At 39.4% G+C, this 25,139-nt stretch overlaps 1 protein-coding gene and 1 pseudogene across 7 annotated transcripts in view; both read right to left on the bottom strand.

Annotated features, from left to right (window-relative positions):
• Window positions 1-25,139, bottom strand: part of SYNE2 (spectrin repeat containing nuclear envelope protein 2) — a 313,385-nt gene that overhangs the window by 277,281 nt on the left and 10,965 nt on the right. The window lies entirely within an intron of this gene.
• On the bottom strand, window positions 2,010-2,527 carry LOC118889924 (annotated as a pseudogene).

Here is a 25,139-nt window from a genome sequence, read left to right as displayed (position 1 = left end):
CAGGCTCAGTAGTTGTGGCTCACGGGCCCAGTCGCTCCGCAGCATGTGGGATCCTCCCAGACCAGGGCTCGAACCCGTGTCCCCTGCATTGGCAGGCGGACTCCCAACCACTGTGCCACCAGGGAAGCCCATAATACCTTTCTTATACATATTTGTTGCAGTCATCTTAAATCCTTTGTGAATAAAGTAAGGAATGAACAAATTAAAAAACTAAATAACCAAATAAGCAAGCAAACCATAACTCAGAAAGTATATATATAGATGTGTATATATATATATATATATATATTTTTTTTTTTTTTTTGGCTGCATTGGGTCTTTGTTGCTGAACGTGGGCTTTCTCCAGTTGCAGCGAGCGGGGGCTAGTCTTCATTGTGGTGCGCAGGCTTCTCACTGCAGTGGCTTCTCTTGTTGTGGAGCACGGGCTCTAGGCACTCAGGCTTCAGTAGTTGTGGCACACGGGCCCAGTAGTTGTGGCTCGTGGGCTCTAGAGCGCAGGCTCAGTAGTTGTGGCACACAGGCTTGCTCCACAACATGTGGGGTCTTCCTGGACCAGGGATCGAAACTGTGTCCCCTGCATTGGCATTCTTAACCACTGTGCCACCAGGGAAGTCCCAGAAAGTATATTTAACAAGGATGCTTTTTTCTTTTTTTTCTGCAAAACACCTGAAATTTTACTCATTGTACAAAAGTATTTAATAAGCGCTACATTGGTACAGAAAAACACACAGCCTACAGCTAGTTCATCCTTTAAAACCAGAACAGCCAAGTGAAAAGTTAGTAGAGATTCTTATTTTTACTTGAAAAATAAAAATATAAACAACAACAAAAAAACAACTAAGGTACACATTGGGAATTGAACTACTATAGTTTTTCTTTCTAGAGATGTGACATCCATGTTTTCTGGTCAGTAATGTTCTATCAAACATTGTAGTAAACCAGTGTACTAAATCCAAGCAGACAGATGACCAGTAAAGCTGTTTGCTATCTCCTACTGAGCTAGACCAGTGGAACACTATCTTGGTAGGATTATTTTGACAGCAAGAAGGAAGTGCAGAGCCCCTACCCCAACAGAAAACTTAAGGAGCGGTTTTACATAGAAAGGGTTTTAAGAAAACCTGCACAAACACTAACATACTCTAAGAAAAGGAAACCTTTTAGACTACTTCCAGCATACATTCATTGGTGCCCAGTAAAATAGGAACACCAACACAGAAAGCATTTTTGCTTTCATAGCACCAACAGCTAAAAAGCACACAGCATATAATACTTTGATCTTGAAGCGAGTAATCACGGAAGTTCCAAGATTATGTCCACTAGGTTAGCCTGAGTATTCATCTATAAAAATATGTTTTCAAAAACACATAAACGAGAGTTATAGAAACAATGGGACTACATCGGGACCAGTAGAAGACAGTGAAGTGATACAAGGACTGTACATGGAAGAGTAGGAATTGATTTTCACAAGTACCTTTTAGGTAAAGAACAACTCTCTAAATTGATTCCAACAGCCAAGACTAGCTGTGATAGTAGGAGTTTCAGAAATCTTGGGATGGGCAGCTAGCTTGAGTTAAACCCTAGATAAACACTCCCAGTCAAAAAGCCCATTGAGGCTGCAGGACTGAAACTCTGACCCATATAAAAAGCTGTGAGTGCACAAAAAGCCTGGTGGGACATGCAAGGCCTGCTGGGCCAAGAGAGTTGGTGATGGTGGGTTCTTCCAACATGGACACACCAACATGTATGCTGGGCAAGAGCCCCCTGGGTGGAATGCTGGACTTGGGCTTGCTGCAGGAGCCAGACTCAGAAGCTCCTGAGAGAGGTGTCTACTCGGGGAGGAGTACTAGGGTTACTGAAGACAAGAACGTCCCAGGAAGGTCAGCTAATTTTCTTCTGACCCATCAATACTTAACATTAATGAAGAGTTGCAGAACAGAATCAGTCATTCCAAGATGTATTCTTCTGACATCATTAGCCAAGCCTCTCCCAGTCTACTGGGCTGGTGATGTCTAGAAAGATCCCATTACCTGGAAGTGGGACCTAGGGCCGCAGATGTTCTGGGAAGCTGTCATAGAAGATGATTTGCACAATTAAGTCACCACTAAACCGCTGCTTAAGCCCAGTCCCTGGTCTTCTTTTTCTGCTCGACAGTCCAGAAACATTTCTTTGAAAGCCAGAAAATCTGTAAACGTGAGCAGCACGTCGAAAATGTCACCGGCCACTTCATCTTTATGGTGCTGTAGAGTGTACTGAAAGCCGCCATGTTAAACCCAGGAATCCGCTCCAACAGCTGTTCTATATACTTTTCAACCAAAGAAATATATTCATTAAAAATAGGTGCGTAGGTGAGCTTATTCTCTTCTGTGTCTTCAAACTCCTGGTAGTACTTGTCCAAGAAATTCCTCTGTAATAACTGGAACTCATCATCCATGATAATGTCCTCTAAATATCCAACCACAGCATCAAATTCTGCATCAGAGGCGGAAGAGATGGACAGCGCGAAGCTCCCTTCCTCTAGGGCGTCCATCGCCGCCGCCGCTTCCACAGCGCACGGGGGAGCGGGACCACCGGCCTTCTACCCCGCCCGAGGCCCGGGCGCAGCCTCCGCTCTGCTCCGCAGAGCCCCAACCTTCATCGGGAAGGCCTCGCAGCCGAGGCCTCAGCCGGCTCACGGCCCAGCTGGGTAGCGCCTGCGCACGACGCCCCGGCCTCAGGCTCCCGGGCTGCTGCCACGCGCCGGCCGGGTCTCCAAGCCCTGCCAGGCCTCCGACAAGGATGCTTTTTAATACACACACATATAAAAATAAAAATAATTTTGAAATTCAGGTGTTCCCGAGTCACAGGGTATTTTTTAAATGTTACAATTTCCTCTTTGATATCTCCATTTGAACTGTTCCCCTTCCTTCCACTTTTTTTTAAAAATAAATTTATTTATTTATTTTTGGCTGTCTTGGGTCTTCGCTGCTGTGCACGGGCTTTCTCTAGTTGCGGCGAGTGGGCGCTACCCTTCGTTGCAATGCACGGGCTTCTCATTGTGGTGGCTTCTCATTGCGGAGCATGGGCTCTAGGCGCCCGGGCTTCAGTAGTTGCGGCACTCGGGCTCAGTAGTTGTGGTACGCGGGCTCAGTAGCTGTGGCTCACGGGCTTAGTTGCTCCGCGGCATGTGGGATCTTCCCGCACCAGGGGTCAAACCCACATCCCCTCCATTGGCAGGCGGATTCTCAACGACTGCACCACCAGGGAAGCCCCTCCTTCCACTTTTGACAAGATTTTTTTTCTCCCCAAATGGCCAGAATCCTTGGCCACAAAAAAACTGAATTGCCCTCAAATGTCTTCCTAGACGTATTTTAAGGTAAAATGCCTATTTCTATTTGTAATGATTTTTTATCTTGGATTTTTAAGGCTTCAGAGGAATTGTGGTCCCAAACTATTCTGGAGGAAAGAAGGAATGGAGAAGATGGGGGAATTCTATTAAATTTACAAAGCTGAACTAGTCCTACTGAGTTGTGGCCAAAATGGTTGCATATTCACTGGCAAAATTCTGAAATGACTGAAACGTTTGGGAAAATATGTGCAGGATCTCACTGTGATTATAACAGTATTTTTGTCAAGTGTTTCAAGTAACATAACTGTACGTGCGTTTTTAAACATTTCTGTTGGGTAGCATTTCCCCACTGATGAAAGATTTGTTGTCTTCAAAATTCCAAACACTGGTATCTCCAAGATATTTAAAATAAATATTTCTAAATTTGAAATGTTTGTGAGCAAATACAACAGCCAGAAATATGTTGGCTGTTAAAATGAGAAGTTTGTTTCTGAAATATATTATTTATTTAGAAAAATATTTACCAATTTTAGTGGCAGCTGCAGAAATGTTTTCACACTCAGAAATTAGTTTGCTATTAAAAATGGGAAAAGGAAGACTGATTTGCTTTTCCCATTTGGCCTGCACTACTACGACCAACCCAAAATACACACATCTTTATCAACAGATGCACCAGCTGCTGCTTGGCCAGGTACCCATTCTTTCTCTTTAACTGTGTTCTTGCAGAGGAAATTAACAAAATTAACCTTTTTCAGATAAGGGTCCATTTTGTCTTATAATGACCAAGTCCCACTACAGCCCTCAATCACACATATATGATTGCTAAGTTTCTTGCTTAACTTAGAAGTTTTCTGACCCAATTTTATTCTACTACTCAAGCTTAAGATAAATATTATACAAACATGAACTAAATTCATGTAGAGTTGGGCGTTCTACATGAGCCCATATTAATTCATTCAGTTAACAAATATCCACTGAGTGCTTACTACTTGCCAGGCACTGTATCAGTTACTAAGGATGTAAAGGTGAGTAAGTGGGAAAGGTTTTCCAGACAAGAACAGTGTGCTCAGGATGCATAACTGACAGCAGTCACTAATTGCCTGGGGGAATCTAAAAAAGCAAGGCTTGTCCTAACAGGCTTAATGGAAAAGGAGCAGTTTTTACCTTCGCACCCTCAAGATTTTCCTGGTAAAGCAGGTAGGACCTGGCAAATGTAGATTGGTGGATGAGGAAGCTGACCAGGACAAGTGAATCTAGTCAAATTACAAAGCATTAATAAGTGCAAAAATAAGTTTGTTCCTCCAACCCACCACCACAACAGAGCCAAGGGTTAAGAAATGGATTAAATGGAAGAAAATATTTGCAAACAATGCAACCAACAAGGGATTAATCTCCAAAATATACAAACAACTCATACAACTCAACAACAACAACAACAAAAAACCCAATAGAAAAATGGGCAGAAGACCTAAATAGACATCTCTCCAAAGAAGACATACAGATGGCCAAAAAACACATGAAAAGATGCTCAACATCGCTAATTATTAGAGAAATGCATATCAAAATCACAATGAGGTATCACCTCACACCGGTCAGAATGGCCATCATCAACAAGTCTACAAACGATAAATGCTGGAGAGGGTGTGGAGAAAAGGGAACCCTCTTGCACTGTTGGTGGGAATGTAAATTGGTACAGCCACTATGGAGAACAGTACAGAGGTTCCTTACGAAACTAAAAATAGAGCTACCATATGACCCAACAATCCCACTCCTGGGCACATATCTGGAGAAAACCATAATTCGAAAAGATACACGCACCCCAATGCTCATTGCAGCACTATTTACAATAGCCAAGACATGGAAGCAACCTAAATGTCCATCGACAGAGTAATGGATAAAGAATATGTGATACACATATACAATGTAATATTACTCAGCCATAAAAAAAGAATGAATTAATGCCATTTGCAGCAATACAGATGGACCTAGAGATTATCATACTAAATGAAGTAAATCAGACAAAGACAAACATCAAGTGATATCACTTATATGTGGAGTCAAAAAAAAAAAAATGATACAAATGAATTTATTTCCAAAACAGAAAGAGACTCACAGATTTAGAAAACAAATTTATGGTTACCAAAGGGGAAAGGTGGGGGTGAGTAACAGATTAGGAGGTTGGGATTAACATATACACATTACTATATATAAAATAGATAAAAACAAGCACTTACATACAGCACAGGGAAATCTACTCAGTATTCTGTAATAACCTATATGGGAAAAGAATCTGAAAAAGAATAGATATACGTATATGTATAACTGAATCACTTTGCTGTACACCTGGAACTAACACAACATTGTAAATCAACTATACTCCTATATAAAATAAAAGTTAAAAAAGTAAAAAATATAAAGAATGTGGTTATAATTACAAAAAAAAGAAGAAATGGATTCAAGTATTTTTAGGGGGTGAAAAATATCTTTGAAATCTAAATTATGTATACCGGATAAAAAGTCAAACTATAGTTCAAATTTATTTTCTACAAAATGGAATATACAATTCATTTACTTTTACGAGGGTTTTTTGGTACTATAAATGTGTGTATTAAAGTAACTTTTTAATGTTACAGAAAACTAAAAAATGATAAAAATCTATCCACAGCCCCACCATCCAAATACCACCACTCCTAATAGTTTGGTGAATTTTTAGACTACTTTTATCTCTAACATAGGTTTTTTAATTTTGTTTTTATAGTGTTGTAATTATATCACAAAATTTTTCTTGATTCCGCTAAATATTAAGCATCAGTATTTCCATGTTATTAGTCTCCATAAACATCATTTTAATGCCTACATTGTATTTTTTAAATAAATTTATTTATTTATTTTTGGCTGTGTTAGGTCTTTGTTACTGCGTGCGGCTTTCTCTAGTTGTAGTGAGCGGGGGCTACTCTTCCTTGCAGCGCGCGGGCTCCTCATTGCCGTGGCTTCTCGTTGCAGAGCACAGGCTCTAGGAGCACGGGTTTCAGTAGTTGTGGCACGCGGGCTCAGTAGTTGTGGCTCGTAGGCTCTAGAGCGCAGGCTCAGTAGTTGTGGCACACAGGCTTAGTTGCTCCACGGCATGTGGGTTCTTCCCGGACCAGGGCTCGAACCCATGTCCCCTGTGCTGGCAGGTGGATTCTTAACCACTGCACCATCAGGGAAGTCCCACCTACATTGTATTTTGATGGTACATAAAAATTTGAATCAGAAAAGAACAGCAAGGATTAATCTCCTAAAACTTCTCAAGACCAGGAAAAAAAAAATGTTCTCTAATTGTTTAGCCTTCATTCATTTATTATTAGCCAGTAATTTACCCAGAACATATTAATGTACAGCTTGTATGCTTCAGGCACTATGCTGGGTGGTTAGCAAGATAATCAATCCTCGGAAAAATGGTCTCCAAGACAAGAGGGATACATAATCCCTCACTTTATTTGATTCCTGGCCATTGTTACCACTGTGCTTCAGCTCTGTTCTGTGCAGATTAAATCAAATAATTAAGTGAGTTATACTATGAGACTAATTTCCAGGAGGACAGGAATGGTGAATGGGCTGCAATAACAAGGACCGTCTGAGCTGAACAGAAGCAAGTCTGACCTCAAGATCCCTGCCCATGGTGAGAGAAGGACCAACACACATGAGCGCTGGATGGCTATCAAGCAAAGGACAATGCTTCCCATGCAGGCCTGGAATACCCTGGCTGCACTAAGTCTAATCTGGGAAGCTGACTGGTCTTTGAGGAGGCAATGCCACGTCGCAGAATTATTCCTAGACTAGTGGTTTACAGACCTGAGTTCTGGTTCTCATTCTGGCCCAAGCACAGATAATGCATTTACATATCTGAACCATAATTTTCCCATCCATAACGTAAGGATGGATCTAGACATTCTCTAAGAGCCCTTCCGGCTAAATAAATCTGTGATTTTATGAGGCTATAAAAAGCAGGACTCAACAGTCCACAGAAGTACCAAACCCAGCCATCTTACCACTTTTAAAGCATTATTTCAAACAAGAAGAATGAAGAAAAAACAGTTCCTTGCTGCTCTAGAAGTTACATAACCTTCCAGTTCAATTACTGAGCTATTTTGAGTTGTGATCAATCCTCAGTCTGGCTGGCAATGCCGACAAGGCCAGGGCTAGGGTTTGAGCCTCTGGATCGTCCGGGAGGACAATCTGCTGTGTTCTCGAATGTGGCCACAAGATGAACACCTTCCCCATGGACCCACAGAGTGGGTGTGATGGGTACAAATCTGCTTTTCTAATGCAAATGTTCAAAGTATCACCTTAATGACTGAAGGTCACACTCTCATTACATGACATTCTCTGACAGTATGGAAACTAGAGAATAAATTCTCTTTATGATTGAAAAATTATTTTCAATTTTTCTCAAAATGATTATTATTTCCATGCTATTAGGGTTAACTTTATAAATTCTTTAATAATTAGAGAACAGTCCACGCCATTTAAGAAACACAAAATTAATAAGACTACTACCCCAATAAGTATAAAATAGTCTGTCAAACAATTTAGATACATATTTACAAAATATAAAATTGACACAAATACATCCAGTAAGTAAACAAACTTTGCACTTAATAATTGCCTTTGCGCCTAATAATCACACAATGTACTCTTAAACTCACCCCTATTCTACCTACCTCTTGAAATCAAAGTCTATCACTTGAAAAGAAAAAAAGGAACAAAATGTCATATAATAAACAAGTGGGCAACAGAGCATGCATTCCACCCTGCCTTACAGGAATTATAGTCAGCTAGTCTTATCAAAAAAATCATTACTCATCTGAAGATCATAAAGCCAAAAAGAAAAAAAAAAGTACCACATGGACACAGGGCGGGAAGGGAAGGGTGGGACAAATTGGGAGATTAGGATTGACATATATACACTACCATGCGTAAAATAGCTAGCTAGTGGGAACATGCTATAAAGCACAGGAAGCTCAGCTCGGTGCTCTGTGATGACCTAGATGGGTGGGATGGGGCGGGGGGTGGGAGGGAGGTCCAAGAGGGAGGGGATATAGGTACACATATAGCTGATTCACTTCACTGTACAGCAAGAAACTAACACAACATTGTAAAGCAATTATACTCCAATTAAAAAAATAAAATAAAATAAAAAATAAATTTTAAAAAAAGTACCATCAGCTCTCAATGACCCAAGCACACATATTTCTTATGTTGCATTAGTCAGAGTCCCCTCCCTCAACCAAGGACATTAAACAGAGGTGATAAGCTTGTGTGTCTGCCTGTATGTACACCTTTGCAGGTAGTGAGTCCCCCCAACAGTACGTTCGGAATCTTTTTCGAGACAGAGCCAGTGCGGGTGTTAAAGCTACTTTCATCCTGTGAAATGGCATCATTATCTGTCCGTGCTAGTACACATGGGGTTGTAGGGCTCAGTCACTAGAAAGTAGCAAGATCCCATGTTGATGGTGGGGAGGGGAGGCGGGTGGCCAGGTACAATTAAGAAAATAGCATCCATTCAACTTGCTTATTCTCGGAACATCTTCCCTCAGCTTCAATTAAATGTTCAGTAAATGCAAGCTGAATATCTTGAATGAGCACGCAGCCAACTGCATACTGAACACATAGCTAACGGCGCTACCTCCGTGACTCACAGCTCAACATACTCAAAGTAGAACAGGGGACTTCACTTCTGGCCATGAAGGAGTTACAGCATCCACAGTCAACCTTCTTCTGGGAAAAAAAATTATTTTTAATAGGAAATATTTTAAGAGTACAACTAGCAGTGCGGGAGGGTCATCCTTCTGAGAGGGAAACAAGCGAGGTGAGCCCCAGGATTGTCCGTGCTTTCCACCCGGAGACAACGCGCAGACCTCAGCGCTTCGAGGGGAGCACCACATAGAACAGGGCAACCTCGCAGAGGTCAGAATTCAGAAAGGCTGAGACGGCCAAAGCAGAGAAGGAAGCAGGGCTGGGCAGAGGATGAGATGAGCTGCAAAGCAGGCTCCAGAACAGCCTCTCCCAACCCCACAGTGGGCTCAGGAGGCGAAATGGCCCTTCAGAGTTGTCCTGAGTTGGTGTAGATGGTCCTCACACTCCCACTTCATCAGTCACTAGAGGTGGGGCCCTCCATCGCCACCCGCCCCTGTGAAGGGGCGTAACACCGGGTGAGGTGGTTCTCTGCCACTGAGGCGATCCCGGAAAGGCTGGCAGCACTCCCAGAGGCTGGCAGACCTGGACTGAGTTCTTAAAATCATCAGTCTAGTGATTTTACTTCCCTGCTTAAAACACTTCAGAGGCTCCTCATCAACTGCACAGCATTCCAGGCTCTTCAAGATCTGGCACCTTCCTCCTTCTTTATCCCCATCTCCTGACCCAGGCTACAAATATGGCAAATGAATCAAAGCTCTCTTTAATGTCCCATGTTGTCTCTCACTTTTCTGTCTTTGCACATGGTGCTTCTCCTACCCAAGCTCCGGGGGAATGAGAAGGTCTGCCTTTGTGCTCCCTATACACCCCATACCTCAAACTCAGCACAAATATTCCAACTGTCCGGTCCCTGTGTCTGAGACCCCATCTGATCCGTGAGCTTCTGGAGAGTACCACCTCCTTCTTTGTAGCCACAGCACCAAACACCAAGTCTGATGCAAAGTAGGACACTAAACAAATGTGCAAGGAGTCAATGGAGGGATGAATGGATAGAACCATTAAGCATCCTCACCAGGTACCTCCGGCTGAAACTGTGCTGAGAGTCACTTCTCCCTTCTCCCCACAAGGCTGCTGTACCCCCATGTTCTCCAATCTTAGAAATTTTACCTGCACTGTGGTCTATGACAGGGCCTATTTTCTCCTTTTTAATTTATCCTCAATATTCTGTCTTGTCCGATATGGCCTAGGAGCGGGAAGATGCTCACACACTTATCTTCTGGCCCCAACAACCTGGCCATGGCCCTTCTCTAAACTTTGAGCTTCATGGCTGTTTATTTTATTTTTTTTAACATCTTTATTGGAGTATAATTGCTTTACAATGGAGTGTTAGTTTCTGCTTTACAACAAAGTGAATCAGTTATACATATACATATATCCCCATATCTCTTCCCTCTTCATCTCCCGCCCTCCCACCCTCCCTATCCCACCGCTCTAGGTGGTCACAAAGCACCGAATGATCTCCCTATGCTATGCGGCTGCTTCCCACTAGCTATCTAGTTTACATTTGGTAGTGTATATATGTCCATGCCACTCTCTCACTTTGTCCCAGCTTACCCTTCTCCCTCCCCGTATCCTCAAGTCCATTCTCTAGTAGGTCTGCATCTTTATTTCCGTCTTGCCCCTAGGTTCTTCTGACCATTTTTTTTTCTTTTTTTTTTTTTAGATTCCATATATATGTGTTAGCATACGGTATTTGTTTTTTCTCTTTCTGACTTATTTCACTCTGTATGACAGACTCTAGGTTTCATGGCTGTTTGTCATCTCCTGGACCAGGGGACCCACCCCTCAACTCTCCACTAGGTCATCCACCACCACCCAATGCCCCTTCACAAAATTCTCTTCCTGATGCCACAATACACTTTTTCGCTTCAAAACAATTCACTAGCTTCTGCATTTTAAGCAACAAGAACAGTGCTACATTTATATTTCATCACAGAAAACATCAGGCTCTGGTCTAGGACAACTTTTCCCGAATTCAAAATATTCAATACCTCTGTAGGGAAGGGATATTTATCATCTAATATAAATTCCTTTTTTCTTTTTTTGTTGCATGTTCAACCTTTATTAACTGTCACTTCTTTATATCTAGAGTACAATGAAGCTTGCACTTATAATAATATAAAAGGACTCTGAAGCTTTGAAATGTCCTAAAAGATTACGAACTTCAAAGAAAATTTCAGTTGTAGTCAAGATGTTTATAATGTTAATAGTCTAAGTCTCTGAAAATGAGCAATGTAAGTATGTTGGGTCCAGTTACTCTCCATTAAATAGAATATGAGGCTACACAGATCATTTTATTCTTCAATTATGGCAGAAAACAGATAAAGTAGAAGATACAGATCTATATCCAAGAAGACCCACTCTAGACAAATTATATTAGTGCAAGTTTCAACTATGTTGATAAGTGCTATATATATATCCTAGAACAGCAGCAAACTATAGCTAATGCCTGACACACCTAAAGCTAAAAGGTTCCAACAATGAAAACATGCCTTTCCCATCTCAGTCCCCAGAAGGTACAAGTGAAAAATAAAACAGACAAACACAATTGATTTAAGGAACAAATAAGAATATAAATACATACAAAAGCTAAGTAACCAGCCCTTGAATAATTTAAAGCTGATTATAATCTCTCCTATATCATACCTGCTCAAATATATTTTACCCTTTTCTGTGTTTACTGAAACTGAATTTGGTTATACATAGATTATTATTATAAAATATAATAATATCTCCACAAAAAGCAAGCCTCATTCCAAATATCAAAGGCCAAAAACTGCTCACAAAGATTCACGTACAAATGAAACTCATGGAATGCAGATAATTCCTGAGGCTTGACTCATAAGAGTAAACATGGTTGAAAGGACAAGATCACAAGGAATATCTGCCCATAGTCAGTACAAAGTGTGCCTGTCCAAAACCACATTTACTCACTGCATTCGATTCAGTTTAAAAAAAAAATAGAAGGCTATATAAAAGAAATTATAATGAATGGGGATTGTGTTAAAAAATAACAACTGTTTCTTCTTTCTAACCTTTCTGCTGTAATAAAAGTTACAGTGAAGAAGCACATGCTTGATCTTAAATTTTAAAATATAAAAGAATAAAAGAGAACTGAAGCATATTTAACCAATAAATGACACCTAATTCATGATAAAATAGAGTGCTTACTATGCATTAAGCATTTTACATAATACACTAAGTATTTATACATATTTCATTTAAGCACCGTAAAACATCTCTGACAGGGACACTAGAAATATTACCAATATCGGGGGAGTGAAGTGCCTTATCCAAGTGGCTCAGCCAATGAACTGAGTCTCAGAGCCATATCTGTCTCACTCTTGAGTCCACATTCTCAACCCCTGTTTCATATAATCCCAAATTATGACAGTCAGGAGAAGTAAACTTTTCAAGTAATTATATAGTTCACTCTTTTAGTAACATCAACATTTGTTTTCAATCAATAGTGATGGAAATTCCTTGACCCACTAAATATAATATCTGGAGTATGATTTAAGTTTTCTTTGGTGACTTAAAATCATCATTATTAATTACTGTACTTGGCTCTAATAACAACCATGAATGGCACTTTATCTAGCTCCTCACGAAATTCATCCTAAGGAGTACATTATTCAAGATGACATTTTTCAGGATGCAAAAAGAACTACCTCTTCTCACGCTGGCTCTGCCGCGTACCCTTGCCATGACCAGGAGCAGTCACCTGATGCTCTCTGAGCTTCCACTTCCTCTGCTGTAACATAGGGGCCCAGGGCCCTGCCTACCTCACAGAGTTTGCTAGAAGGCTCAAATAAAATAATTAATATAAACATGATCAAGAAACTATAAACTGCAGCAGGACTGTAGGCTTTATTATCTCCCTTCAGTGAAATGCTTGGATTTTAAACTCTTCCTCTCAGATACTACTTTAAAAAGCAATGAAATTCATATATGGCTAACAGTTTCCACAGTTCGACAGTAGTTTGTCTGGCTAGCCACTCAGAAGTACATTACAGCTTCCAATGATGAACATCAGCAATTGTGCTTTTGTTCTAATGGCTTCTGCAAGCCCACAGCACTAAGGCTTGAGAAGCTTGTGTTTCCTCGAGTGGTGTGAATACATAATATCTTAACCACTGGACATGTGCACAAAATGCAGCGACAGGCTCCCTGATGTGGTAGATTAATTCAGACTTTGAGAGAGTAATTAATTCCGACTTTTTGCATTTCTTTAAAGAAATTAATCTGTGTTATATCTCCGCTGCAAAGAATCAAATTATTCTTCTATAGCAACATCCCACAAAGTAACTGAAGACAAGAAACAACCATGTGAACAGCTTCATAGGTAATTAGAAGATGTAAAAGGTTTCCTCCAAAAAATAAACCAAGTTCTGACACATATGAACAGATAATTCACCTAAGAGGAAAATACTAAACAAACATATGTAAAAATGTTCACCTTCCCTGGTAGACAAAGAAGCTGATATACGCTACACTATATACACAGTAACCATTTGGGAAATTAATATGGTGGTATGTAGCTTGAAACATAAAAATGCTCAATAGTCCCACTCCTGGGAATTTATCCCAAGAAGCAATTGATTAGACCTATATAGATAAGTAGACATATATATTCTCAATTAACATTGGAATGCTTTGCAAAATCTGGTACATCAAGCTGGGGGGAAAAAAAAGTTTTTAATCAAAACAAAACCAATCATTTAAAAGTCTACGGAAAACACTAAACAAGAAAATACTAAGTAAGATAAACAGAATATAATGTTTATGTTCGATAGGAATGTCAATATATAAATACACATTCATGTGGACAAAGAGTAAAAAGGTAAAGTGCAAAAATGAAAATTGTTAGTGATGTAACTCATGGAATTCTCATTCAAAACATTTAAGCATTATTGTTACCTCATCTAAATGAAAAATATGTAACTCATGCCATTTCTTGAAAAACCACTTAAAATCAACTTCTGCCAAAACACTTCCACCAACTGAAATAAAATACCTAAAATTTAGAAGGTTATTATCTATAAAATAAGAAATAAGCAGAAAAGAAAATATTCCCTTAAGAATGTGATTTGTGGTTAATAAGAATAATAATAGTAAACCTACGTCTTCCCAGTGCCCCTACGATATTTATCATTGGTTGGTACTACAAACCTAAGAATCCCCACAATAACATTTACCAGTTTGTTGAATTCCGCTGCAGTGCTTTTCCAGACTAACTGAAGAACTTAATCTTGTGGTATTTGTAAAATATGTTATCTGTAGCGTACTGAAGGGAAAACACAAATATTTTTGTCTACTCTTGCCTATTTATCTGAACACATTTAAATCTCCTCCTTTGTCTCAGTCCTTGTTAGATGAACTTGGGAAGCCCCTTGGTTTCTCCGTGGAGTTACATATTATCACTCTCTCTTTTCTCTCTGCACACAATTAACAGCCTATGTCAAATTGGCTTCTCCACCTTCCCAGCTTCCTTCCTAGGATACACTAACCCCCTGGGGAGCCTTTCTTGGAAGAAATGAAAGCCAACAGACTATTTATGGCTACTGTCAGAATTCAGGGGATGAAGACCCTTTGTGGGCTCTGCCGGCTCTCCCCACAGATTTGTGGCCTGGATCTCTGGGGTCTGCTGTCTCCTTCCTCTGCCCACAGTCAGCACTCACTGGGACTGACTCCAGCAGGTGGCCTCCCAACTATAGGAGTTCATTTTTAGACATGTTGGGTCTCTTTTCTCTGCCTGGTGGGGAAAACATATTTGCAACAAGAAAACGATTTTAAAATTAACCTTCTGATAAAACTTGCATGAACGGAGGCTTCTCAGTATCTTTTATTATTGAGACAAATTAACCCTACCTCAGTTTTTCCCATTATCGTCTTCCTAGTTCATGAGGCAACATGACTCGTTAAATTCCTTAGCATCTTTCAGGTACAGAACAGACTTCTCCTATGTACATTCCTTCCCCTGATAGATGGTAAGATCATTCTTTTCCCAATTTTATTATTCCTATATAAGCAAAGACCCAAAGGTTGTCTTGGAAGGCTCTCAAACACTCCAGCCGGAAGTCAGGGACTTTCTTTCTTCCTGGATGTAACAGAATCCTCCATGCCCTGCGACCCTTAGCTATAGAGAAAAGGTGCTTTTTTTTACCCCCTTAGGTTTATTATCCCCAAATGCAATGGTTCAGTTACAATCTGCATATTATCATCTTTACATCCGTGAATTCCTTCTGTCCCTAATGTAAAAGAAGAAGATTCCTCAAGGATCTGGGTTCTTTCATATGGTTAAAAGAACCAACAACATGTACTGACAGCATGAAGCAAACAGCATTATTTAATGGATTGGGTCAGATATTTAGGGTTATGCCTAAATTTTGATTGCTGCTTTTAAAAAAAAAAGCTTCAGCAGCAGAAAATGAAATGCCTGAAATCTAGGAAGTATGGATGTCAGCAAATCATTATCTTGATTCCTGTGTGGCCCCAAATATAAGCTATATATTAACCCACTTGTCTAGACAACCAACCAATCCCTGCAACCTCACCGCCCTCCACCCCAAGGTAAGGGTGTATACTGTCCCCACAGCAGGCCTGTTACTGGGGTTTTAGGCCCAATCCGGTGATGTGGATGCATCAGGCTCAGACCAATGAGATCTAGACATGCCGGCCCCGCAGGGCACAGAGTCACATTCAAGCTCCCACATGTGCCATTTCACGTTCACCCACCCACTCACCACCTATGTGGTGCCAATTCAAATGGTCCAGCCTGTAAAATGCAGAAAGCCACACCCTGAGACAGACAGCCACAAGTGGCATGGTCAAGGAAACACAGGAAAAAAGAGGTAAACTCAGAATAATAAAGCAAACGAATACATACACAGAAAAACATAGACACATTCATTCTGAAATATAACATGTGCCTCTTTGATCCCAAACACCTAGTGGCTTTTAAAAACACCATGATCAGCTAGAAAATCAGAGCCGTGACACTTTACACCAGTGTAGGTCTTCCAAAGCATTCTGCAATTCTATTTCAATCGCAATATTAAAACATGGAGATGGTTCTTCTTTCTATTTCCATGGTTTCCTTAACCTCTATTAAGGCAAAATATGAATGTAGGTAACCAAGTCAACTGCCATGCAGCAGGAAAAATGGAAACTCTCAGAAACCTCCTGTTTGTACAAATCATTCCCCAAAACCTTCCTGCCAAACTTTTGACCTATTGTTTCTAAACTTACCAGTCCTTGGCAATGAGTGGTAATAAACTTAAAAAGTGAAGTTTTGGTCATGAATCATAGTTCCTATTTTGACTAACATTCTAAGTTATATACTTCCCACTTTTTTCTTCAAGTTGCATGGGCCTGCTATTTTTATATATGAAAACAGCCATAATGTGCCTTTTTTCTCTCCCTGAGGGCTTCCCATAATGTATTTATAGGACTGGAAGTTTTCCAAACCCAAACATAATTTACTGTGCCATTTTCAATGACTGACAATTTTGGTTTTGTTTTTCTCTTATCCTAAGGAAGAATCAATTGTCCAACAAACTGATGTATCCTTCATCCTTTTATTCTTAGAGACCAATGATCAAAATTGACTTTGGTCTCAGTTGGTCTATTTCTGGCTCTGAGTGGATGTTAATCCTCAAAAACAGGTTTGTTGGACTAAGTAACAAACTGGGCATCCAAGGGCAGTGGTTCTGACTCCTTCTGTTCTTTCACTTACTCACTGGGAGGCCTTGAACAAGTTGCTGTATTATCTTAGTTTCTCTGAACATAAGATGATTACCAAAGCAGTCAAAAGGAACAACTAGAGATAAGCCCGCAGGCTGCAACAAAAGATCCCGAATGCCGCAACTAGGACCCAACGCAGCCATAAATAAATAAAATTTTTTAAAAGGGGGTGGGGGGGTGGGTTGCTGGTACCACCCCAGAGATGTGAATGCGGTCAGGCCGTGATCTATTTCAAGTCCTTAGGAGCTCAGGGTCTACCCAAGATGTATCCACACTGGGAGAATTTGGAGGTAAAGGCCCCTATGTGTGAATCACCTTATGAAGTCCCACCGGAGAGAAGGAAGAAAGAGTACTCAAAAACTGAGACACTTTAGCTTTCTAAGGTCAATCTATAGCAAATTCCTGTGATCAGCTCAGGAAAAAGGTAGGACCCTCAGGTCCATCACAGTTTAAACCAGAATCACTGGGATGACCCCGGTCCACTGACCTCCCTAGAGCGCAACAAAGTTAGACAGAGGGATCTTCTAAGATACACCCCTTGCAACAGGCACTTTGGCCAGAGATCCTCTTCCATCCTGAGGTTTCTGGCATGGTCTGGGGGCTTCGGGACCCTGGAGAGGGCATCAGCCAGCTCTTCCACCCCAGCAGCCAAGCGTCACCATGGTGACACACTGTTAGCCCTAGTCCCTCAAATACACCTGCCTAAAGATTCATGCCAAAAAACAGGGGAAAAAAATGTACTGTAAATATTTACATCTTGAAAGTTTTATTTGTTATTTTTTAAGATGCGAAGTTCAGACATAGAAAACAAACTTATGGTTACCAAAGGGGAAGGGGGGGAGGGATAAATCAGGAGGTTGGGATTAACATATACACACTACTATATATAAAATAGATAACCAACAAGGACTTACTGTATAGCACAGGGAACTATATTCAATATTTTATAATAACCTATAAGGGAAAAGAATATATATCTGAATCACTGTGCTGTACACCTGAAACTAACATGACACTGTAAATCAACTATACTTCAATTTAAAAAAAAAAAAAAAAAAAAAAGTGAGGTTTTTTTCCCCTCCACGTTCTGGGCACTATTAATGAGTATTTCTTAACTCACCCAATGCTTTTTTCTATTCTGTTAGTCTAAATCAATCAAAGGACTTTCACTTCACTAGTCCCATTGTGCAACATCCCATCAAGGTCTGTGATTCCAAAAAGCAGGCGACAGCTTGAGTGAACCGGTCCAGTAACACCAGTGCACCTCCTCCACCCCAAGCTCAGCTTCCCCGTAGAAGAAGGAAGTGATAGGGTTGGAAGACAGCCCTAAAATGTTGTCATTGTTATTGTGAACCTTTAAATAGACCTTTGAATCTGTAAAGGATTTGGGGTTCTGCTCACAAAGATCCTGTGGGAAAGTCAGCGCTGCTAGTCCCATCTTCCACTTTTATTTACATCACATGCTACATTATTACTAGAAACTAGGACTCATAAAGTGAAAACTAACCCCCAAAAAATGAAATCAGGATTATTTAAAAATCAAAGACTGAAAGGGTTCTCTTTATTCATGTGATGATGAAGTTAAAATTAATTTGCATGACACCATCTCTGAGAACTCTGCTTGTCTGCTAGTTTTAACTGCATGTCCTCTGCACAACAAAATTTCTTTAAATACTTTTCCCCTTTGACGTTTTTTAATCTTCTACATCATTAAATGAATTTTATATGGCAAAACATGCAAAGAAAAGGAGAATTTCAGAACACCTGTGGTAATATTCATTTCGACTAAAAATACAGAAAGCTAAAATAGAAATGCAGCTTATTTTCAAAATGTTTAATATATTGCTAATTTTTTCAGCAAGATTTTTGTTTTCGCTTTGGGATTACACACTTAAAGTCCATAGTTTTATCTCTTTATGCCTCTAAAAATAAAAATGTTTCCTTTGAACAACACTCTTAAAGTTCTGGCTGTTCCCAGGACAGAAGAGACTAGTTAATCAGCAATTTTTAAGAGAAGGGAGAGCAGGCAGGTTACAGAAATTCTTCCCGGGAGCCCTTGGCCTATCCTCCATCCACAATATCCAGCAAATTACAGTACTTTGTTAGCTCCCAACAACAAAAGAGACCTACAGAGCCAGGAGGGTGGGAGTGAGGCAGTGGAGAGGGGGAGGGCAGGGGCGGGGTTGCTGGGGGATTGGTGGGGGGGTGGGGGGGGAGGCGGAAGCAATGCTCCAGGAAAAGGCAACCTCCAGTACTAAAAGTATTTTTAAATGTTTTTGTCCTTTTGTACGACAAAAAGGTTAAAAAAATTTAAATGAACAAAACATTGGATGCTCTGAAGGATGGCTATCTAACAAATGCAGTAATTTGTAAGTAGAAAGAAACAAGGAAGAGAGGGAAGGAAGCAAAGAAGCCAGGAAAGCAAAACCAATAGGAAGATTACACTTCAAGCCTGCGGAAGGTTTAACTGTCCTAATCCTGGTGTTTAAGATCCTTGAAAACAATAACCTTCTAGAAAGCAGATACAAGTAGCCAACAAAAGAACAAACAGCCTAACATGTACCTCTGTCAAGTTCCTGCGCACTGGGGGGAAAAAAGGGGAGGGAACCAAAATCATGAACCACCCAGATAGTTCATTTTTTTTAATTTTTATTTTATATTGGAGTTGAGTAACAATGTTGTGTTAGTTTCAGGTGTACAGCAAAGTGATTCAGTTATACATATACACGTATCTATTCTTTTTCAAATTCTTTTCCCATTTAAGTTACTACAGAGTATTAAGCAGAGTTCCCTGTGCTATACAGTAGGTCCTTGTTGGTTATCTAACAACCCAGAGAGTTTAAATAGTGAAAGTTCCTGGAAGAACTTCCTGAGCAATGGCCTCAGTCCTTCCATTCACTTTATAGTTTCCTTTATATGCTGTGGCCCATTTGGGGTTCACTAAGGAGGCAAGGGCACCACCCATTTTCCTGCTTTTGATTTAATAAAGAAAAAAAGAACTTTATAATTTCCCATAAAGGCTTTCCTCCCACACTTTAGAGTTACAATGAGGTCAACCCTTTCACCTACAGGACCATGTAAATATAGGGAAATTAAGTCCATCTTCACAATCAAGAATGTTAAGACTATGTCAAACCCATTCTAAATAATGGAACATGTCCATGTCTACAGTCACAGGTGAGGTCACTGGTGTACTTGACATGAACCTGATTCAGGGATACTGAAAGACCCTTTCCAAATGTGAACAGCTATGGAAAGACAAAGCTATGATAGGTTTTATGTGGCTTATATAAGTACAGATGTTAATGAGTATTAAATACTAGTTTCCAAAAAAAACTCAAAAATAATATACTCACAAATCAATAAGGAAAAGACAAACAACCTAACAAGAAAATAAGCAAAACACCTGAACAGGTGAGAGGGCATTAAAAAAAAAAAACCCTAATTACCCAAAAATAAGTGAATAGATAAATAAGCTGTGACATATTCATACATTAGAATATTAAACACTGAAAATGAATAATGAGAGTTATACATGTCAGTATGAATGCATCTCACAAATATAAAGCTGAAGGAAAAAAGCAATTTGTAGAAGAATGCATACAGGATGGTACTAACTATGTACACTCTTAAAAATATTGCTGAGGGGGGGGTCCACGATGGGTCTGATATTCGGCTAATATACCTTGGCATGGCTGGATCTGTTGCCAGCATCCATTATGAGTGGCAGTGCCCACACACTACCAGGTTGCTAAATACTTTGAAAATCACCATTAACATTCATATGCAACAAAACTGTAAAGAAATGCATGAGAATGATAAACACCAAATTCAGGACAGCTGCTACCTCTGTGGAAGAAGGGGTCACGACCATGTTAGGAACAATTTGTTTCTTAAGTATCATGCCAAAGCATGTAAGGACTTAAGGGCATGCTGATTTATGCCTTTTCATAGGTTTTAAATAATGCGTAATACTTTACACACACACACACACACACACACACACACATCTATGACAGCAGGAGCTTTGAGCCAGGAATCTGGAGGTAGCATTTTTACTCCTTGTTCTGCCAATTACCAACTGTACCTTGCCATCCCTGAATCTTGGTTTGTCATCTGTGAAATATGAGGATTCAGGTATCATTCAGCTCTAAAATTCTGAATTAAATTCAACATGATGGGTGTTGAACTCTCTGGACTCTAATAACGACCCATCACTTCTCTCACTGTACAAGTGTACAAATCATACATGAGACAAGACTTACTGACTCACTATGGATAGCACACGCACATTTTAAAGTCATCCCAGGAATGGCCTTTAATCCCACCACACTCTCTCCTTTGTCATCCTTTGTGATGATGGCAGACCTTTGAGAGCTGGCTGGCTGTGTTTAGGAGAGCAGACCAAAGGATATCGGTAAAGGGGCGGGGACAGTTTAAATGACCCAAGACAAAACATACTTTGTATTTAGTTGTGCTTATAGGTTGTTTTATATAATCATGATACTCCTGAGGTGTGGAAACTGAGATCGTTAACATTAGTGTTATTCAAGGACATAAAACTGCCTGGGACAAACCCAGAATTTGAATTCATCTTTGGTATCTTAGATAAGTTGAGTAAGATACTGCTCTTACTCAACTTACGATCTCTCCATTATTTCTCTCACACCCTCCGGACTCGTTTTAGAGAAGAGTTCCCCTCTATTCCCTACAATCCAACTTTGACTAGTTCACCAAGATTTGTACGGCACACAAAGCAAATAAACTAGCAAATCCTTAGATCACTCAGTAAATCACTGTAGATTTTAACATGTAGCTCACAGATTGTGGTACAGAGAAGTTGGTTTAGAAAGTGCTATGACTTAAAAAGTAAATGACATTTCTTCTAATTACTTTAGATTAGGGTTTTCATACCATAATTTTAAGGAAACTGTTCTAGGGAAATTTTTTGTAATTCAAATCTTCCCCAAATTAGAGCTCCTTTCAGTCCTTTTTGAGTTTCTGTTTCTCTTTAACTCTTTACTTCCAAGGAACCATCCATTACTGCATTGGTAAGTGGGGAGTTCTAACTAAATACTAGACACCCAGTCTTACCTCACCTTGAAATCTTAGCATTCTGACTGGTTAATGGGAAAGTAGATGAGAAAAAAACAGCTGAAAAATTAACTGTTGTGTGGTTTGGAAGCTGTTTTCTCTAGGGTGCCAGCCAGCAGTGCCACTCTTCAACAGGTATTCATTTGTTTTAAAGATGTTGAATCAAGCAACTATGGAAATACAGGGTGTCTGAAAAAGGGATTTGAGCTCTGAAGTAGTAGAACCTCAAACTGTGAAATCATCCCTTCTCCCAGGCTTCCCTTGTGACTTGCTACCGAGTTTGCAAGCTAGTTTCCATCTCATTTCTAAACATGGCAGAAGTTTCTCACCTGAAGAGAAACAACCAGAATTATTTGTTTCTTAGTTTATCCTAAAGATACAGTTCCCAGTTCTGTGGGAACAATTTACGACCTGATAAGAGGTCACATCATCTCAGGGAAAAAACAGAATGTACTTCTGTGTATACAAAATTATCTTTGTTGTTACTTGTAACATGCACAGAGACTCCATTAGAAACTTGTCTGGCTTAAAAAAAAAAATCCTGTATCTGCCCACTTCTAAGGTTACTTTTTCTTCAGTATATCTTCTAGGTCATTAAAATATTTAGAAGTTATATACCTCCCTGTGAAGAAAAACTTCCTAAAACATAAATAATCCTTCTGACCCCTTAACTCCAGTAACTCAGATTACAAAACTCAAGTTTTCTTTCCACGGAATTTCAGATTACAGTTTTGAGATTTCTAAGAAATATTTTTTCCTTCTCTCAAAGCCTTCCCCATGAAAAGATCTCTGACCCATCCCCAGCCCCCAAAACTCATATAATATAAAACATCCTCAAAAAGGAATATACCTAAGTAGTTCTCTCCCCATTGGTGAAAAATTTGAACACTCTAGAGAAAATGTCTTATGCATTTTATAATATTTTCCTCAGTAGAACCAAAACTGGAACCCATGAAGAATCTTGAGAAGTAGGACCACAAAGACAAAAGAAAATCTCTGTGTGGTCCTTTGGTTGAAGCTCCTCCAACTTATTTAGTTAAGAAGCTGACTAAGCGGGGTACTGAGATCTGTATCTGCTTAAAAAGCATACCTCAATATTTGCACATTCCTTCTGACATCTACAGTGCAATAAAAGTGAAATATAGTGATGTCTCCTTTGTTATAGCTTGAGAGTAAGAAGCAGGTAAATTCTGCTTACATGGATGAACAAAATTGTAGGTCCTCTATTTGATAATAATTATAAAACAGTAATAAGTATAGTTAATATTTATTTAGTTTGTAATTTGTGCCGAATATTTTACATGCACCATCCCTTTAATCTTCACAAGACAGACACTATTCACCCCATTTAGGGAAACAGGGAAGTTGAGTAACTTCCCTGAGACCACACAGCAAGTTACTGGCAACTCCTGCTTGAACACAGTGTGCAGGCTCTGAACTCCATGTCCTTAAAGTTCCTAACAGGCAAGCTATATTGAATTGACTAACTTATTCCACGATTCTATAGAGAAATTTACCAGAACACATATTGTCTGAACACTTCAACATATGAAGTAATTAACAGATTAATATAGTTACTAAAATGGGCCTATGTTAGTTTAAACTCACATTCTGTCCTTTCTTCTCTTTAAAATAAATAAATAATAAGATGAAACCTGTTTTTTGTCCACTGTTGCAGTTAACTGGCAAGCTTGTGTAATAAATTAACTAACAGAACTGGTTTAGCAACAAATGAGAAGCTCAAGGTCTCTAAATCCTAATCCTAGGTATGTCACTGATTTGAAAGGTGATCCAACAGCATTTAACATAAGTTACATTTGATGTTTATAGGGCTCTCAGAACACAGTCTAAAAGAAGAACCTGTATTTATGAAACTTCAATAATAAACCCTAAAACCAAGTATCTGTTTGAAAAGGAAAAAGCTTAAAAACTAGCTATTTTGCCCAATTACTGCCAAGGTTCCAAATGTTCGTAAACATTCAAATGGGATAAACATAGAATTGTCCACAGTGATTATCTCTAGGGACAGAGACAGAAATGGAAAGTGGAAATAATATGAGGACAGGCCTTTGCTTTTTAATATCTGTGTGTTGTAATGTGTGTAGTTGGATTTTTGTAATTAAAAAAAAAAGTTTTTAAGACATGCTCAAAGTCTTCCCAGACTTAATTTTCATCTGCATTCATGAGCTTGACCTCAGGATTACACATTTCGAAGGGGATAACATTAAGGAAAAGAGCATCATTCTCTCTGTCCTGCTCGTCCTCTCCAATCCAACTAAAACAAGGCTCATTTTATAAAGTTAAAACCCACTCGTAGCCAAACTTTTCCATTTCATCAGAAGCAAGAGAAAAAAAAAATCTTGGAGTACTTCAACCTTCAAGTAGTTCTAAAAGGAAAGGAATATCAGAACTTGAGAAATAAGGTTCATTATGAAACTCCCTCAACATTCTTCAGGTAACAAATACTAACCACCCAATTAGAAGGCGATTCTCTCCTTGTGGTAAAGAATATGTAATGAGAGCCTGAATGAAGAAATGATGAAAAGTGCCACAGAGGGCAGCCCACTGCCTTCAGTACCCACTCACTCTTTCTTCCTAGCCCCAGCTCTCCTCTTGCTCCCAAGAGCTTGAAGAGAACAGTAACAGTGAGAAATGCTTTGAAATTAGGGTAGATATTTAAATAATATCAGGCCTCTTCTCAGCTTCTATTTCTTCATCAATAAAAATACTATTTGTTTCCAATAATGATTTGTGAAGATGCTTAGCATAAAACCTGAGACATAGTAGGTGCATAATAAATGTTAGCTTCCTTCTTTCAGAACTAAATTTCCAACTGCCAGCTAGATGTCCACTAATCTTTGAGCTCAAAAGACCCATTAGCAGACTTTAAAACAAAGACTGTTACAAGAGACAAATAAGGACAGAATGGATAAAGAAGATGCGGTGTATATACATATAATATATAATATATATATTATATATAATGGAATATTACTCATAAAAAGAATGAAATAATGTCATTTGCAGCAACATGGATGGACCTAGAGATTATCATACTAAGTGAAGTAAGCCAGACAGAGAAAGACAAATATCGTATGATATCACTTATATGTGGAATCTAAAAAATAAATAAATAAATACAAATGAACTTATTTATAAAACAGAAAGAGACTCACAGACATAGAAAACAAACTTACGGTTACCAAAGGGGAAGGGGGGGACGGATATACTAGAATGT

Source organism: Balaenoptera musculus, chromosome 2 (genome assembly GCF_009873245.2).
Source record: "Balaenoptera musculus isolate JJ_BM4_2016_0621 chromosome 2, mBalMus1.pri.v3, whole genome shotgun sequence".
In the NCBI taxonomy this organism is placed as follows: domain Eukaryota; kingdom Metazoa; phylum Chordata; class Mammalia; order Artiodactyla; family Balaenopteridae; genus Balaenoptera; species Balaenoptera musculus.
Note: the sequence above shows the minus strand (reverse complement) of the source record. Positions and strands in the feature narration are given on the sequence as shown.